Source organism: Marmota monax, unplaced genomic scaffold (assembly GCF_021218885.2).
Source record: "Marmota monax isolate L192 unplaced genomic scaffold, Marmota_monax_Labrador192_F-V1.1 WCK01_AAM20220418_F8-fsc00017, whole genome shotgun sequence".
Classification (NCBI taxonomy): Eukaryota; Metazoa; Chordata; class Mammalia; order Rodentia; family Sciuridae; genus Marmota; species Marmota monax.
The window spans coordinates 7,017,837-7,034,220 of NW_026695241.1; the positions used below are offsets into that span (position 1 = coordinate 7,017,837).

The 16,384-nt window shown below is 43.2% G+C and overlaps 1 protein-coding gene and 1 long non-coding RNA gene across 7 annotated transcripts in view; one reads left to right on the forward strand and one right to left on the reverse strand.

Moving 5' to 3' along the window:
- Positions 1-16,384, forward strand: part of Foxn3 (forkhead box N3) — a 387,213-nt gene that overhangs the window by 80,268 nt on the left and 290,561 nt on the right. The gene's annotated exons all lie outside the window — the stretch shown is intronic.
- Positions 1,035-13,080, reverse strand: LOC124090226 (uncharacterized). The gene is made up of 2 exons (XR_006851027.2): positions 12,745-13,080; positions 1,035-12,013 (listed from the first exon to the last, which is right to left on the reverse strand). It is a non-coding gene; the product is annotated as an uncharacterized LOC124090226 (long non-coding RNA).

Here is a 16,384-nt window from a genome sequence, read left to right on the forward strand (position 1 = left end):
TAAGTGAAAAGGTGAAAGTTTTCAACTTAATATAGATATTAAGGTTGCTAAGATTGATAGATAGTACAAGATGATATTGAGAGAAAGAGAGAGATGATAATCGTTATTATGATTGTTCTATTTTATTTTTAGTTATTGTTCATTTTATACTGTGCCTAATTTATAAACTAAATTTTATCATAGACATGTATGTACAGGAAAAAAACCAGATACTTAGAGTTTGATACTTCTCTTGCTTCAGAGATCCACTGGGGAACTTGGAATGTTTCCTCCCCAGATAAGGGGAAACTACTGTATTTTTCTTTCAAATATTTGGAAATTTTCAAAATATTGTTCTGTTATTGATTTCAAATTTAATTTTGTTGTGGTCAGAGAACATACTTTGTAGAACTTGAATACTTTCACATTCATTAATACACATTTTATAGTTTAGAATGTGATCTATATTGGTAATTGTTCCATACATTCTTTAACGTGTAATCTTTTGTTGTTGAATGTACTGTTTTTGACACGATATAAATTTAATTATAGTGTTGTTTAAGGCTTCTGTATACTACCTCATTTTTCTGTCTAGTTTTCTCTCAATTATTGAGAGAAGGTTGTTAAAAATCATAGACTATGCACTTGTCTGTTTTTCCTTGCAATTCTATTGCTTTTCTTCATGTGATTTGGAAGCTCTCTTGTTAGGTGTCTAAATATTTGCAGTTGTTGTGTTCCTTTGATTATTTGACTCCCTCTACCATTATGGAATTACCCTCTTTACTGTGCTAATGTTCTTTGACCTGAAATCTACTTTGATAATAATGAAGCCATTCCACCTTTCTTTTTATTAATGTTAGGATGGTGTATCATCTTCCATCTTTTTACTTTTAACCTAGCTGTGGCTGTATATTTGAAATGGATTTCTTGTAAGCAACATATGCTTTGGTCTTGTGTTTCTGTCCCAGCTGACAATCAGTCTTCTAATTGGGATATTTAGGCTACTTATATGTAATATGATTATTGATTTGATTTGGTTTAAACTATCCACTTCGTTAATTGTTGTTTTTTTTTTTTGATACTTAATCTGTTCTTTATTACCTTTTTCTTTTTTCTGCCTCCTTGTGGATTGAGTATTCTTTTGTGACTCTTCTCCCCTTTTTTTTGGAGGAGTGGGGGCTGGGGTACTGGGGATTGAACTCAGGTGCACTTGGCCACTGAGCCACATCCCCAGGCCTATTTTGTATTTTGTTTAGAGACAGGGTCTCACTGAGCTGCTTAGTGCCTTGATTTTGCTGAGGCTGGCTTTGAACTCGCTATCCTCCTGCCTCAGCCTCCCAAGAGATGCAGGGATTACAGGCATGCACCACTGTGCCTGGCTTCATCTCCCTCTTAATATTCATATTTATCTTATTTACCATTTTAATGAACATAAAAATAATATTATTTTAGTAGTTGCCTTGCCATTTTCTGCAAACATCTTTTACTTATCACCATCCACCTTCCAGCAATATTATACTAATTAATGTATGAGAATCTTAATGCATAACCATATCTTTCCTCCTGGCCTGTGTACTATTGCCCTCCTCTGTTTTACTACTCAGTTCCATATTAACCCTGCCATTCATTACCATTATTTTTATTTAAACAGTCAATTGTCTTTTAGCAAAACAAATATTAAGGGGAAAAAAAGGTGTTTTAAATTAACCTATGTAGTTATTTTGTTAGTCATCCTTCCATTATTATAATAAAACACCTGAAACAAATACTTATAAAGAGATAGGTTATTTTGGCTCACAGTTTTGAAGGCTTCAGTCTGTGCTTTGGGCCTGTATTAAGGCGGCACATCATGGCTGTAGCACATGGTAGAGCAGAACCACTCTCCTAATGGTTAGGGAGCAAAATAGAAAAATAGGAAGGGAGCAGAATTGCCTCTGGGGCACGCTTCCAGTGACCTAATCATTTTCTACTAGGTCCCACCTATTAAAGGTTTCACTGCCTCCCAATAGCACCTCCCGGGCAAGCAGACCTTTAATACATGAACCTTTGGGTGAACACTTAAGATCCACACTATAGCAGTTATCATGTGGTGCTTTTTTCCTTTTGTATATATCCATATTCTATTATTACTTTCTTTTTGCCTGAAGGACTTCCTTGAATGTTTCCTATAGTGCAGGTCTGCTCGTGATGAGTTCTTTTAACTTTTGCACATCAGAAAGTATTTTTTTTCCTTTTTTATTTTTGAAAGCTGTTTTCTATGGTTATAGAATGCTAATTTGACTTTTTTTCTTTCAGCACTTTACATATATAGCCCCATTGTCTTCTAATTTGCATAGTTTCTTATGGGAAATCTGCTGTCATCTTTGCCTTTGGTCTTCTATATTGTGCATTCGCCATGTTTCGTTTTTAAAATCGTTTTCAGAAGTTTGTTTATGATATGACTAGGTGTGGTTTTCTTTCTATGTGTTTCTTGGTGTTTACTGAGTTTCTTAAATATGAAAAGGTATGTCTTTAACCAAATTTGGAGAGTTTCTGGTCGTTATTTATTCAAATAATCTTGATGCCTCATTATTTTTCTCTTCTTTATCCTCTCCTCTCCTCTCAGACTTTAATTGCTATATGCTGATGGATGGATGGGTAGTCAGTCTCACAGGTCCCCAAGGGTCTAATTTTTTTTTTATTCTTTATTTTTTCTCTCTGTTTTACAGGTTGGATAATCCTTTGCTTTGTCTTCAAGATCATAGATTCTTTCATCCTTTCCATTCTTCTCTGAAGCACATTCAGAAAAAAATTTTTAATTTCATATTTTTAAAAAATATATCTTCCAGTCAGTTCTTGTTCATCATGAACATTCTTTCTTTTATGCCGTGTGCATAATGTTTTTGTTTCTGTAAAATATTATGGGCATAGAATAGCATCATATGCCTAGCTTTAATGGCTGTTTAAAATATCTGTTAATTATGATGTCCAAGTCATCTCAAGATCAGTCCTTTTGATTGCCTTTGACTTTTCTCTTGAGGACAGGCTGTATTTTCACAGCCTTTTCTCTGGTTTTCTAGCTTCCCTGAAGAGGGAACAAGACAAATCACCTCAGCACCAGTCTCAGCATGTACTATAAATACCTCAGTACATCAGGAAATAAACAATGTGGTTTCCTTTGGTTATATTGGGATCCCCTGACCTGCATCCTAAGCGCCCCCAGGTATCCATGCTGGGGCTCAGTCTAACTGTCCCACCTTGGTTCCTCCCCATCCCTCCAGTTCCTCTTGCTCTCTGACCCACTTTCTTTCCTTTGAGTACCTGTCTTGCTCATTCACACCTCCGTAGGTGTGAATTCTTTAAGGCCCCCTTCCCATTCCCAATTCCTTTTTTTTATTTATTCTTATTAGTTATTCATGATAGCAGAATGCTTTTTAATTCATTGTACACAAATAAAGCACAACTTTTCATTTCTCTGGTTGTGCACACTATAGAGCTGCACCATATGTGCAGTCAACACGTACCGTGGGCAATGATTCCATCTTTCCTACCCCCATACCCCCTCCTCTGCCCTTCCTCTCTTTGCCCAATTAAAGTTCCTCCATTCTCCCCCCAACCATTATGAGTCCGCATCCACTTATCAGAGAGAACATTTGGCCTTTGATTTTTTGGGATTGGCTTACTTTACTTAGCATGATATTCTCCAATGCCATCCATTTACCTGCAAATGCTATAACTTTATTCTCGTTTAATGCTGAGCAATATTCCATTGTGTATATATACCACAGTTTCTTTATCCATTCATCTATTGAAAGGCATCTAGGTTGCTTCCACAGTTTAGCAATTGTGAATTGTGCTGCTCTAAACACTGAAGTGTCTGTGTTACTGTAGTATGCTGTTTTTAAGTCTTTAGGGCATAGACTGAGGAGTAGGATAGCTGGGTCAAATGATGGTTCTATTCTAAGTTTTCTAAGGAATCTCCATACTGCTTTCCAGATTGGTTGCAACAATTTGCAGTCCCACCAGCAATGTAGAAGCGTACCTTTTCTCCCACATCTTTGCCAATACTTATTGTTGCTTGTATTAATGATAACTGCCATTCTGACTGGAGTGAGATAGTCCTCCTAGATCACCACTTGTTGAAATTAATCTTTCCCAACACTGATTTATTTTATTTTATTTCTGTTTTAACATTAGTTAATATGGTGTCATTGCAAAGAAAACTTAGTTTTTCTAGGGAGGAGGGAGAACCTAGTTATAAGGATACTTGGGTGTCTAATATTGTTTTCCATTCTCTAAATTCCACTTTCCCAAGAATGATGATCTGATTGGCTACCTTGAATCAGGTGTTACCCATCCTCCAGTCAGCCTCAGGAGAAAAGTGTCACATGATTGTAAACATAGCAGCCTGGTATAGGGAGTTCAGAAGATTGGGGGATGGTCAAAGAAAAAGATATGACCTGAAAGTGGTAGGAGAACATAGAAGCTTTGTTAGACAACACTTTGGTAGATTTGTAGACTTGCAATCCATCAGAGCAAGAGTTTGTAAAAGGTCAGAGGAGGAGGGCAAGGGAATTCCTAGGTAGGGGGACCACAGACGGGGCTTCTAAGGTGTCCAGGTGATGTCTGTCACTCAGCAGCCTGACAGTGCATCTCTGGGACCGATTGCTCCAAAGGCAGTTGTTGCTAAGGGTTTTATAAACACAAAGTCTCTATCTTGTCACTGGCCAGCTGATGCTGGTTGTCGTTTTATGGGGGCATGCAAAATGGGCTCTAAATAATTAAGAATCTGCTTGTTTGGGCTACTGAAAAAAATAGCCCAAAAATTTGAGTTTGCAAAAATTTGAGCTTGGCACCAGCTAGGTTTTGAGCTAATAGGTTTTAGCCTTCAGTGAAGAAATATAACTTAGGGTCCAATATACCTGGGTGGATTTGGGCTCTTATATGCAACATCCAGATTCACCCCTGTTGACTTGCTATCAGGCACAGGAGTTGAAAGCAGAAAACAGTTTCCCAAGAAGGTAGGGCTTCAGCAGTGGTCCTCATGGCCTAGCTCTGTGTGTCAGTGAGCACAGGTCTCCTGTGTTATGTCACTGTTTCCTAAAGTGCCTCATCCACTGATTGTGAACTTGTGGTTGTCGAGTGAATAGATGGATGATGAGCTCTGGAATGCCCTTCACCTGTCTGAAATCTCCTCCTGCAGGTCACCTCCCTAGGCAGTTTCCCTGACAGCTCTCCGTTTCTTTGTCCATGTCATCCCTTTGGCACCTGCATCTTAAATGGCCCTACCACCATGAAAGGCATGGGATGTGACCTCCATTTCCTTAACGTTTCACATCTCTAGAGTCCTTGTTCTTGCCTGGGGAGTGGAGAACATGAGCCCTTTTGGTTGGGGGTGGAGAACCTGGCCCTCAGCCAGAGCAGGAGAATCGGTATCTAGAACTGCAGTCATCGAAAGCCTTGGTGGTGGCCAAAAAGACAACCAAAGGTGACCCGTCCTGGAGTTAGCACAAGCAGGAGGTCAGTGACCAAGTAAGTAAGTCCCTGGGAGCGTACAGAGAGGCCCAGCTCTTAGATCAGACAGGTCAAGGTGAACAGTTCAGTTCAGGGGTTAAGAGCAGTAGGACTTGGCCCCAGCATCTTCTCCATAGGAAGCCAGGCATGGTACCCAGTATAGAGTTTCACATTCCCTGGAAGGTCACTAAATAGTGTTCTAGTTTTTTTGTGGTTTTTTGTTTGTTTGTTTGTTTGTTTTTTTGGTGGTGCCCGGTATTGAACCTAGAGCCTTGTGCATTCGAGGCAAGCACTCTACCAACTGAGCTATATCCCCAGCCCCTAAGTGGCATTTTAATCACAGAAGTCAGAGGTTACAGCAGAAATACCAGTTATTGCATGGAGACACTAAGTGTTCATCCCTGAAATTTCATTGGTTTATGTACTTCTACACCTTAGAAGAGTGAGAGCATCAATTTTTACCTGGCTTATGTAAGGAGAGAAAAGATTCAAGCAACCAAGAGAACAGAAAAAAGAAACTTTAGCCAGATCCCATTTTCCTAAGGCTCAAAGTCCCTGAAGCATTTATCTACTCAGATAGCCATCTCGGTACTTACAACATCTGCACACAAATCAAACACCCTTCCATGTATTGGTGCTTCACAAAAAATAATGCCATGTACTCTGCTTCCCCGAGATGCACAGTGAAGTGAACTATTATTCCTTAATTATTTGGTTGTTTGATTGCTGAAGTTTTTTTCCTCATACCTGGTAGCATTTTGAAAACCCTGCAACCCTTTCCATTGGTGTGGCTTTTGACCTAGGCTCTGGTGGAAATGAGGATCACACCTGTTTCTGTGTCCCAGAGGCAACCACGCTTCACAGCTATGACCCTTGAAACACTCTGGGGGCTGCACTTCAGCTTAGCACCCTAAAAGTTCAAACTGAGTCAACTTTTTTTCTTCCTTCCAGTTCTGGGAATGGAACCCAGAGTCTCAGACATGCTAAGCAAAAGCTCTACCTCTGAGTGACATCCCCAGGCCTGTGCCTTCAACTTTTCATGACACAGATTTTAATAGTGGTGCACAACCAAACATGTTTTTCTAGCTGGATAGCTTCCACCTGAACAGTTCTAATTGTATTTAAAGCAAAACCTAATTAGGTGATGGTGTGTGCCATAAGATGACCATGGTGGCCTTACTCTTAGTGGCTGTAAATCTTGGAAGAATTTTTTTTTCTGTCTTTGCCCAAAGTGGATTGCAGATCTAGAACCAGCCCTTCAGAAGAAGATGGAGCATTGTCAACCACAGGTGTTTGAGCCATCCCAGGGCTGTCCAAATGACAGACAGATGGTGATCAGTTTAAACCCCGGACTTCTCCTCTGTTTTTTTAAGGAGAGTGCATCAGATAGATGCATGGGAAGCACTGAATAAAGAGAAGCTAGTAGAAGGATGAACAGATGGAGTGGGGACTATAACATTCCTCGAAAGCGCAAGCTGAATGTGTGATGAGCTAAAATTAAACGTAGTTGTGCTAGGCGGTGTGAGTAGCGGAAAGAGCGTTGTCCTCACAGTTGGCATAGCTCTGTTCCTAATAATGTATGTGACCTTGACCAACCTCTTTGGGCCTCGGTTTCCATGTCAATAAAGTCTGGTAACAGTAGATGATGTTTGTTTCTAAGGTTTAAGATGCGAGCTCCGTGATTCTGTGATAAGGGACATTCCTTGGCAATTTTAATTGCACTTCATCGAGGTAACATTACTGTCATCTTGGCATGTGATTGACACAGAAGTTTACCCCAGGGAGCAAGTGAGAACAGACATCGGTTTACAATCACAGAGGTTCAGGTCTCAAGTCTGATTGATGCGGAGGGCAAGGGCGAATCCATTTACAATAGCTAGTTTCCTTTAGACCTGTAGCAGAAGAGCGCAGTAAGGAGCAGAAGGTCCTTCCATTGTTCCCGAAAGATCTGGCCCCATGCGGTGGGAGTCAAGAGCTTGGTGACCGACTGTTAGGACAGCTTCTCCTCTTCTCCACCTTCCTTTTTCTTACAACTTTCTTCTTTTTCTAGCATCTTCTCTGACCTGGCTTTTCTCATTACTGTCTTCTCTTAAGTGAGGGTGAGTGTGTGTGTGTGTGTGTGAGAGAGAGAGAGAGAGAGAGAGAGAGAGAGAGAGAGAGGGAGAGAGAGAGAGTGAGAGAGAGAGAGAGGGAGAGAGAGAGATAGAGAAAGAGAAAGAGAGAGAGATGGGGGCTGTGAGACTCTGGGCATTGGTGTAACAGTGGATAAAGGTTTTGAGATTAGAAACAAATTAAAAACCTGATAGCGTTGGGAACAGCATGAGACTCTGGAAGCCACATTTGGGAAGCAGGGCTTAGGGAAGCTGCTACCACTTAGTTTTCTTCCTACATTTCACTCCTTTTCTTCTTGACATGTGAAAGTCTGCCCCCCTGCTACCCAACAGTGCTGGCTTCTCAGCCCTGCAGGAGTCAGAACAGGCCCCAAAGTATGTCATTTGGACACCTTGATTATCCAGGCTGGTGGCAGTTGAGAATTAGCAAGTGCAGGAGGGTTCTCTGCCCTTCTTCTTTCTATCTCAAGTCAGAGCATATATTTCTTGGAAGAAAAGTCCCCTCCCTGTACCAGGAAGAGAACATTTTTATCATTAGAGAAGGGGAGGAGCTTATATCAGAAGAGTTTGTATCAGTCTCACTAGAATAAGCCTTATCTTCCATTAATTTTTCCCACATATTCCCTAGTGACTTTCCCATAATTTACCACCCCACACTACACCCAGTTTTTCTTTGTCTTATCCTATCTCCACAATTTATTGCTTTTGTTAAGGCAGTATATAAGCCTCTGGGTCCAACCACTTCTTTAGGGTTTTCACTTCTTTCCTTGTAAAAATATTAACATGAAATTAAATGTACATGATTTTTCTCGTAGTAATCTCTCTCTGGTTTGTTGAATTCATAGGTCCCATGAACGGAACCTAGAGAAAGTCATTCTTTCCTTCAGTTCCCAGGCAGTTCCCGGACCAGCCCCTCACTGTGGCTTCATGCCCTGCTCAGGAGGGTACAGACAGAATTGTGTGTTCTTCATTATAGGCAGATAGCTGGGAACAGGAGTGAGCCGTTATGAAATAGGCCACAAACTGTCCTTTTTATCCACACTGTTCATATCAGGACTGCAAAATCGTACCACACCCTGGGCACATTGAGTTCTAGTGTCTTAAGGGTGACCTCTAACTTGGATTTTCCCAGAAGCCAGTTCTGCATGTGCACAGGTGGCTATAGCTAAGCAGAGAGGTCTGTGTGTCCAGTGCAAACCCAGCACCCAAGCTGCCCTCCAACGCAGCTTTAGGGCGAACTGGACTCTAAGGTACAATGTGAATCATGAACTAGGCAGGTCTTTCTTCTGGGGACGCTGGCCCCAGGGGTGAATTGAATGTGAGTCAGGAATCCTCTTGACACTCAGGAATGCCTCCAGTCCTGCCCTGACACGTGGGCTTACTTGGGATGGAGTGGGAGAGGAGAAACCTTTAGAGAAAGGTGGTAGTGAACTTGGACACACATTTCCACCTGCAACTTTAAAATTGTAATCTATAAGCTCTAAGAATGTCCTGTCTTGGGGAATGGAACTGTGCTGTGGTTAATGCGGAGCTTCCCACATGCCCACCTATCTCGGGTGTGTATGGTGAGAGGCACAGCCAGGCTCAAGGGCAGTGTGGGTCCTGGCCTCACACTGGACAGGGTCCTCTGTTTACCAGTAGCCACCGTTGATGCACACACAGGACTGACTCCCAGGAAGACTTTCTCTGATTCCATGGATATCATTAGACTTCTTCAGGGTCCCTGTCCTGAGTTGTGTAGCTGAAACCACTCTCAACCCAGCTGCCAACTTCTGTTTGTAAAGAGGAGCAGAGGAGTAACTTAGGAGCCATGCATAGGTTCCAGTCCCAGCCTTACCAAGTGAGACCCCAGCAGGCCCATCACTTGCTGAGCCTTGGAGTCATTGTGTGTACCACGGGCACATTCCCGTCCTGCTTCCTTCTTTTCTCCATGGGTGGGAGTAGGACCCTTTCCTGGGGCAATCTGCCTGTTGATTTTGATATATCCCCATCTGTGTGGGTCCTGTGAGTGGGAGGAGGAGCCCCATCAGCTGAATGGCAAACAAGAACTAGAAAACACTGGGAGTGCCTTTCTCCACGAAGCCCACAGTTACAGGAGAGAATCTGTAGTCTTTAACAACAGATCCTTAGGAAATCCCGAGGTGCTTTGTTCAGTTAAGAAAAACAATCATTCACATCAGTTGTAAGCAAACAGTTCCTCAGAGTCCTTGAGGAGGATGGTAGGCACTTTAAAATTTTCATTAGAAGTTAAATTCTTTCTTCATTTAACAAATATTGAAGTGCCTATTAGATGCCACACACTGGGATCCAGCAGTGAACAAGACAAAATGCTTGTCTTCTGTGCTCGACAGGCAGGTGTGAGGTGGACAGTGAGCTAAGCCAATCATGTATGAAATTTTAAAATAGTGGTAAGTGCTGTGGAGAACGTGGACAGGGAGGGGGTACAGGAGACACAAGAGTGGGTGCAGTGCTTGCAAGCAGGGGGCAGGGTTGGTTCTGCACTGGAGGAGATGAGGGGTCATGGCAGTTAGTCATTCAGCAGAAGAGTTCCTAGGCAGAGGGGACAGCAAGCATGAAGTAGCCCAGCCCAAGGTGGCACAGAGTGAGACAGAGGATGAGCTCAGACCAGTGAAATTGGTGGATGTGCATATGGCAGGATGTAGGAGCCTGTCATGAGCATGGGGGATGGGGTGAGGGGGAGGCCTGAAATTACAAGGGCACAGAAGGTCGTGGTATTCTAGATCCTGCTACTCAGTGTGTGGTCCGGCCCGGGAGCATGGAAATCATCCCTTTAGTGCTTATTTGAAATGCAGAATCTCAGCCCCACCTGAGCCAGGCTGAAGCAGAACCTGCAGGTCCCTGGGCACATTAATGTCTGACAAGCTTCCGCTTGGTGTTCAGAAGCCCCGGGGGCTACTCGAAGCGTATCCACTTATGATCTGGGTTGGCCTCGTTTCCCTTGTAGTTTTTCCCGCAAGATGAGGGTGACACGGGCATTCTGTGCTTCCCCAGGCTCTTCAGTGTCTCTGAGTGAGTACCATGTTCAACACCACCTTCGCCATCCATCAGACCAAACACTCCCCGGGGGTGTGTAGACGGGGAAGTGTATCCACAGCCTGGTCCCCCAGGTTTTGTGGCATCCCTGGGCTGTCTTTCTTCAGTGTGCTCAGAGAAGATGATCTTTCCTCCTAGCCAAAGGTTGCCAATGTACAGAGTGCCAGAGCATGGTGCCACCTTCCCTGTATGCTCAAATGCTGCTCCCCACCTTCAGCAGGGAATTCGCTCTGAACGGAGCCACAGGCCTTGTGAGTCACCAATAGATCAAGTTCCCATCATTTCCTGCTGGGTCCTTTATAGATCTAGATGCAGGGATCCAGGTACAGGAAGGCTGGTTGCCTTCGGGGGTACATGGACATCAGTGATCATAATCAACATAGGAATTGCACAGTCCATAATAAACACAGGTATTGCTTGGATTCAGCATCTTATACTTGGCCTACCCTCCCGAGACCACAGAGCCCTGTGCCCTTGGTACGGAGCCTGGAGACTCACAATCTAATTCTGGCTCAACTATCATTAACTAATGAGGGACTTTGGGCAGATCACTTCACATGCAAGAATATCCAGCTGCTTATTGATAAAATGGGGGTTATAATCATTTCTCCTGCACAGGTAGGTTACTGAGGCTTCATTATCTAAATGCATTTGAGAGCTGTTCTGAAATGTGTGGTTTTCAGGTTTAAGTCGCCATGTACTGGCAGAGCTTTTTTATTTTAAAAAAAAATGAGTTTAAATGAACCTCCCTACTTCTGTTCCTTTAACGGCTGCAGCATCGACGAGTGGATAGTGCAAATGCCTACGAGTGTTACTCACATTATTGTGAGTTAAGAAATAAACTAGGCATTGACCTTTCCTTGCTGTTTCTCAATTAGTCACACGCTTCCCATTATTTGTGTGTGTCAGCAGCGTGACCTAAATAAAGTTAGGGTTGATCTCTTTCAGAATCTGTTTAGAATTTCTCCTTCCAATAAAGTGAAGGCAAGTTGATGTATGGTTTGTCATCCAATAGACCTTTTTCAGCAAAGCACTTGCTCAACCATGGAGTGATTACTCAGTGCCAGTTTCTGGATGTAGTCAAATTCTCAAGTTTTCCAAATGTTTTCTGGCTTGCGAAAGGCCGTGGTGGGAAGCAGTCTTCACTGGTGGGGCAACTCCATAGCTCCAGTGGCCCCGTGTCTTACCTTACCACTTTGGAATCCCAAATTAGCCCGGAGTTGGCCAGAGTTTGGCATTTCTCAAACCTTTGCCATTGTGCTTCCTGGGGACTTTCAGGCTTAACCTGATGGACTCCTTAATCAGCTGTTGTCCATGCTGTGGAGAGCAGGCAGGTTCAGGGACAGCAGTTTACTAGCTGTGTAATTTTAGGCAACCTGCAGACCAAAGCAAACAACAACAAAAACTCCCTTGGTCACACCACATTAGGCTGCAGAGATAAGATTCCACCATCACAACTCAGCCAGGCGGAAAGCATTCAGGGAGCTAATTCACGCATAACACAGGCACATCTTTTCCAGGCCTTTGTCCCACCTTAGATTGTATTTCACTGCCTGGGGTGGAGATCACCCTAGATCTCTGGGATGCAGGTGGCCCTGGGGAAGCCAGTGCTTTCTGACTAGCTCACATCTATCTGCTTCAGAAACTCCTGGCCAGAGAGGCGAGTTGCTCTGGAGAGGTGGTAACACCTGGCCCTGCAGCCGTGCTTGCACCCGAGAGTTCGCTCTGGTGAGAGTAGAGACATGAGCGTCACCTTATAAAAGGTGCAGGTTGAGAAGAGGGTCTCTGCTAACCATTGTGTATCCACTCCACAGAGACTTCTCCCTGACAGACCTGGGGCTTCCCTTATCTTCAGGTCTGTGCTAGGATGATGGGGGGTGAGGTAGAGACCCTGGTGGCTGAATGGGGCTGTGGTGGACATGCGATTCCCCTTGTCACACAGAGCTGTGGCTCTTGGCCCTATTCTGGCCCTCTCTAATGCTTCTGGGAAGAACACATCTCCCTAATCGGCGGCAGGTAGGAGTCTTAGTCCGTTTGTGTAAGGACAGGAGCAAAGCCATCGTTTTGTTCTCCCGTCTTATCAACAAGGTAATAAAGGTTTGCTTACCTCTCTCAAGTCTTGCCATCCCCTTCCATTTCCAAAAGCACAGGAAGCAGGACGTTCAGCATCTGGACTCCCCCCTGGTGTTGTAGCAGCCTATGTGAACACACAGGTCGGGTCCCTGACATGCGGCTTGGAGAGTGAGCTGGCATCGTGTTGTGGATTCTGGTTTTGTGTGAGTCAGTGTCCCCTGAATGCACATGAGTGGATTAGCAAAGCATGTGACCACTTGCTTTGTATATTCTCTGACAGAATGACCCAGTTAGAGGCCTGGCCTGGGGACAAGGTGAGCAGGGCTGACTGAGCACTGTCAGGGAACCTCCCAGCTAGAACACGGGCTCTCCTCCCATCCTGGTCAGGGTGTAAACAAGTGTCAGAGCTAGGGGGAAAGTCCCTGCTGTGTGGTTGGCTCTGGTCATTTCCTCTGTGGCTGTGTAGATAAACAGAAAGACCTAAGGAGCAAATCCTTAATAGGAGAGGTCTGTTTTCTGGTGTCTTTGAAAGTGGCCAATCTGAGTTGTTAACCAAACTTGAATATCTGAGAAACTCTCTTGTGTGTTAATGTACCCAGTGAGGCCAGAGTCATGAAGCCCCCCTCACCAGTGACCAAACAGCTGCTGGATGTCCAGTGACCCAGTGAGAACTACGCTTGTGACTTAGCCGGGCGGTACTACAAGGCCAGCCCCGGGCTCTATCCCACTATTGTCTCTCACATGGGGAACCAGCTCTGTCTACGACTCGTGTGGTTGCTATGAATTAATGTTGTTGGTAAGGAGAATTGGAAGCATTCTCATTTCTAGATTACCTTTCAAATATTCAAATTCATGCACCAGTAGCATATGGCTAGAATTTTTTTTTCCCTTCACTCAGATGTCTTCCAATGTGCTTCATTGAATTCCAAATCCACATCAGGTTTGAATTTTGAAAATGCCAACTGTATACTAACTGAATGTGAGAAATGAAGAAAACTTTCATAAATGTTTTTTTAAAAATAAATGGTGTTCTGTGTTCGGATAAAAACCAGCTGTATGGATTTTTTTTCCCCCAGTTTGGTTCCCTCCCTTCTTGATACATTGAGGGGACAATGTTACCAGTGTATTCTTAGCTAATTTTCTGTAAGACAGACCCACAGTAGCACATCAGACATCAAAGGCGAGTGGATCATGGTGGCTTTGGTGGCCACCTCTGCCATCTCCTCTGCTGACCAGGGAACGGCCTTGTCTGCCTCAGATGGCTGTAGAGGTGTCTGCTGTGTCCTCCAGACTGTCCAAAATCTGGGTCCAGGAATGATCTGACTCCACTTTCTTCCCAGTCAAGGTTGAGCTTAGTCTGTAGGTGCCATTTATGCTTTTGGCTCTCACTGTGTGAGAGATTCCCAAGCACTTTGGAACTAATAAAAGGGGGGATTTTAACTGCTCCTTTTCCCCCAGTAGCAGAGAGAATCAGTCTGGATGTGTGAGTTTCTGTATGACCTGTCAGAGGCACCCCCACAGGCTGGGAACAACCTTGGCAGTCCAATAAGGGGCAGTCTGAAGGACATTTTCAGGAAGTCCTTTGAAGCTGTAAGAGCACCGTAGGTCCTGGGATGCCCACCTGTGAGACACCTCCCTCCTCTGCCCCCCCATCCACAATATACCACAGTCCACATGAACTGCCATTTATACCTTGTGTGTCTTCCAATCTAACTCACCATCAAGTGTAAAGTGCGAGATCATTTAATGTACCACTAAGAGGAAAAGCGCTGCCTACTATAATCAGATGCACTCATTTCTGAGAGTTCTCACGTAGGAAAATGTGCATTTTAAAATTGGCAAAATACATTTTAATGATGAGTTGAGTTGCAGTAGGGTCGTTGAGCTAATGCTAAGTTTTGCTAATTTTTTAAAATGATACAATTCTACCACAGAAAAAAGCAAAAGCACCCATGTGCCCACTGCTTAGCTTTGGTAGAGCTCAACATTTGTCATGTTTGCTTCAAGTACTTTCTAAAAATAAAACATCCAGGATACAATCGAATTGTCCCTGCAGGTTCCTATCCCCATTTGACGTCTCATTTCTCCCTGTTCCCCCTCCCCCCGGGACCACCCTCTTGTGTTTGGTGTTGATCATTTCCACATGTCTTTGTAAACTTGTACTTATATCTTTGTACCCACAGACATATATTTAGTGTTTTAAAAACACAATTAGTTGGGACCTGGGATGGTGGCTCAGTGCTTGCCTAGCTTGTGTGAGGCACTGAGTTCAATTCTCAGCACAACAGATAAATAAATTAAATAAAGGTCCATTGACAACTAAAAAAAATATTTTAAAAAAGTAAAAACGATTATTTGTCCACTAGTGTGAATCCCCTATTTCTTCCTTTCATTAGTAGAGTCCTTATGCTTTGAGTGGACAATTTCTGCTAGTGGTAGCCGAGGGACTTAACTTCTGGCCTATGAATGAATGTGGAAGGGATGAGTACAGCTTCTGGATTTTTCCTTGAAAACAAAGGAGCATATTCTTCATCTTCTTTCTCCTCTTTGCTTCTATCTAGGACAGGGACCAGGTGGCAGCAAGTTACTTTTGACCATATGACCATGCTAGAAGATAGTGAAGAACAAGATAGAAAAACCTGGGTCTCTTCCTTTACTCTACCCATATCTTGGGCTGGTGCCTGAGAAGTAAACTAACAGGCAGACAGTCATTTTAATTGAAGCCAATGTTACTTAGTCTGTGTTAAAACAGTCCCCAAATATTCTACCTCATATGATTGACTTGCATTTTGTCTGTTTGGGGACTTGTTGTAATACAACTCCTATTTTTCTAACTGGAGCACATTATATTAAGTGAAATAAGCCAAGCACAGAAAGACAAATACCATGCATGGAAGCTAAAAAAGTTGCTCACAACCAGGTGCGGTGGTGCACACCTGTAACCCTAGTGGCTCGGGAGGCTGAGGCAGGAGGATCACGAGTTCAAAAGCAGCCTCAGCAAAAGTGAGGCTCTAAGCAACTCAGTAAGACCCTGTCTCTAAATAAAACACAAAATAGGGCTGGGGATATAGCATAGTTGGTATAGTGCTTGCCTTGCATGCACAAGGCCCTGGGTTCTAATCCCCAACACCAAACACACACACACAAAAAAATACAAAATAGGGCTGGGGATGTGGCTGAAGGGTCGAGTGCTCCTGAATTCATTCCCTGGTACCAAAAACAAAAACAAACAAACAAAAAACATTCACCTATAGTATTTGAAAGTACAAAATTATTATCTTACTTTGCAAAATATCCTTTGCCATTTTTTGTTTTTATTGCTTTATTTATAATTAAAAAGAGTAAAACAATTTTTTAAAACGTTAACTTTTCTTAAGTAGAAGGGATTGGGATAAAATATATTTGTACAATTTATCACATACTCGGATTTTTTAAAAGGAAAAGATACATTTTACAGCTTCCTCAATGGCTGGTTATTAGTTTCCAGTCTTGGGCGGCCCTAACCCCATTGAGGGCATGTGAACTTGAGCTAACTTATCATTCTCCAGGCAGAGATAAAGGAAGCTCATACACACTGAGGACAGTTACTGGCTCTGTCCCCAACAAAAGATATTTAAAGCAGACTTTACAATGGCAATTTCATAACGAAAAGGAGAAGTTTCCATTTCCGGAAG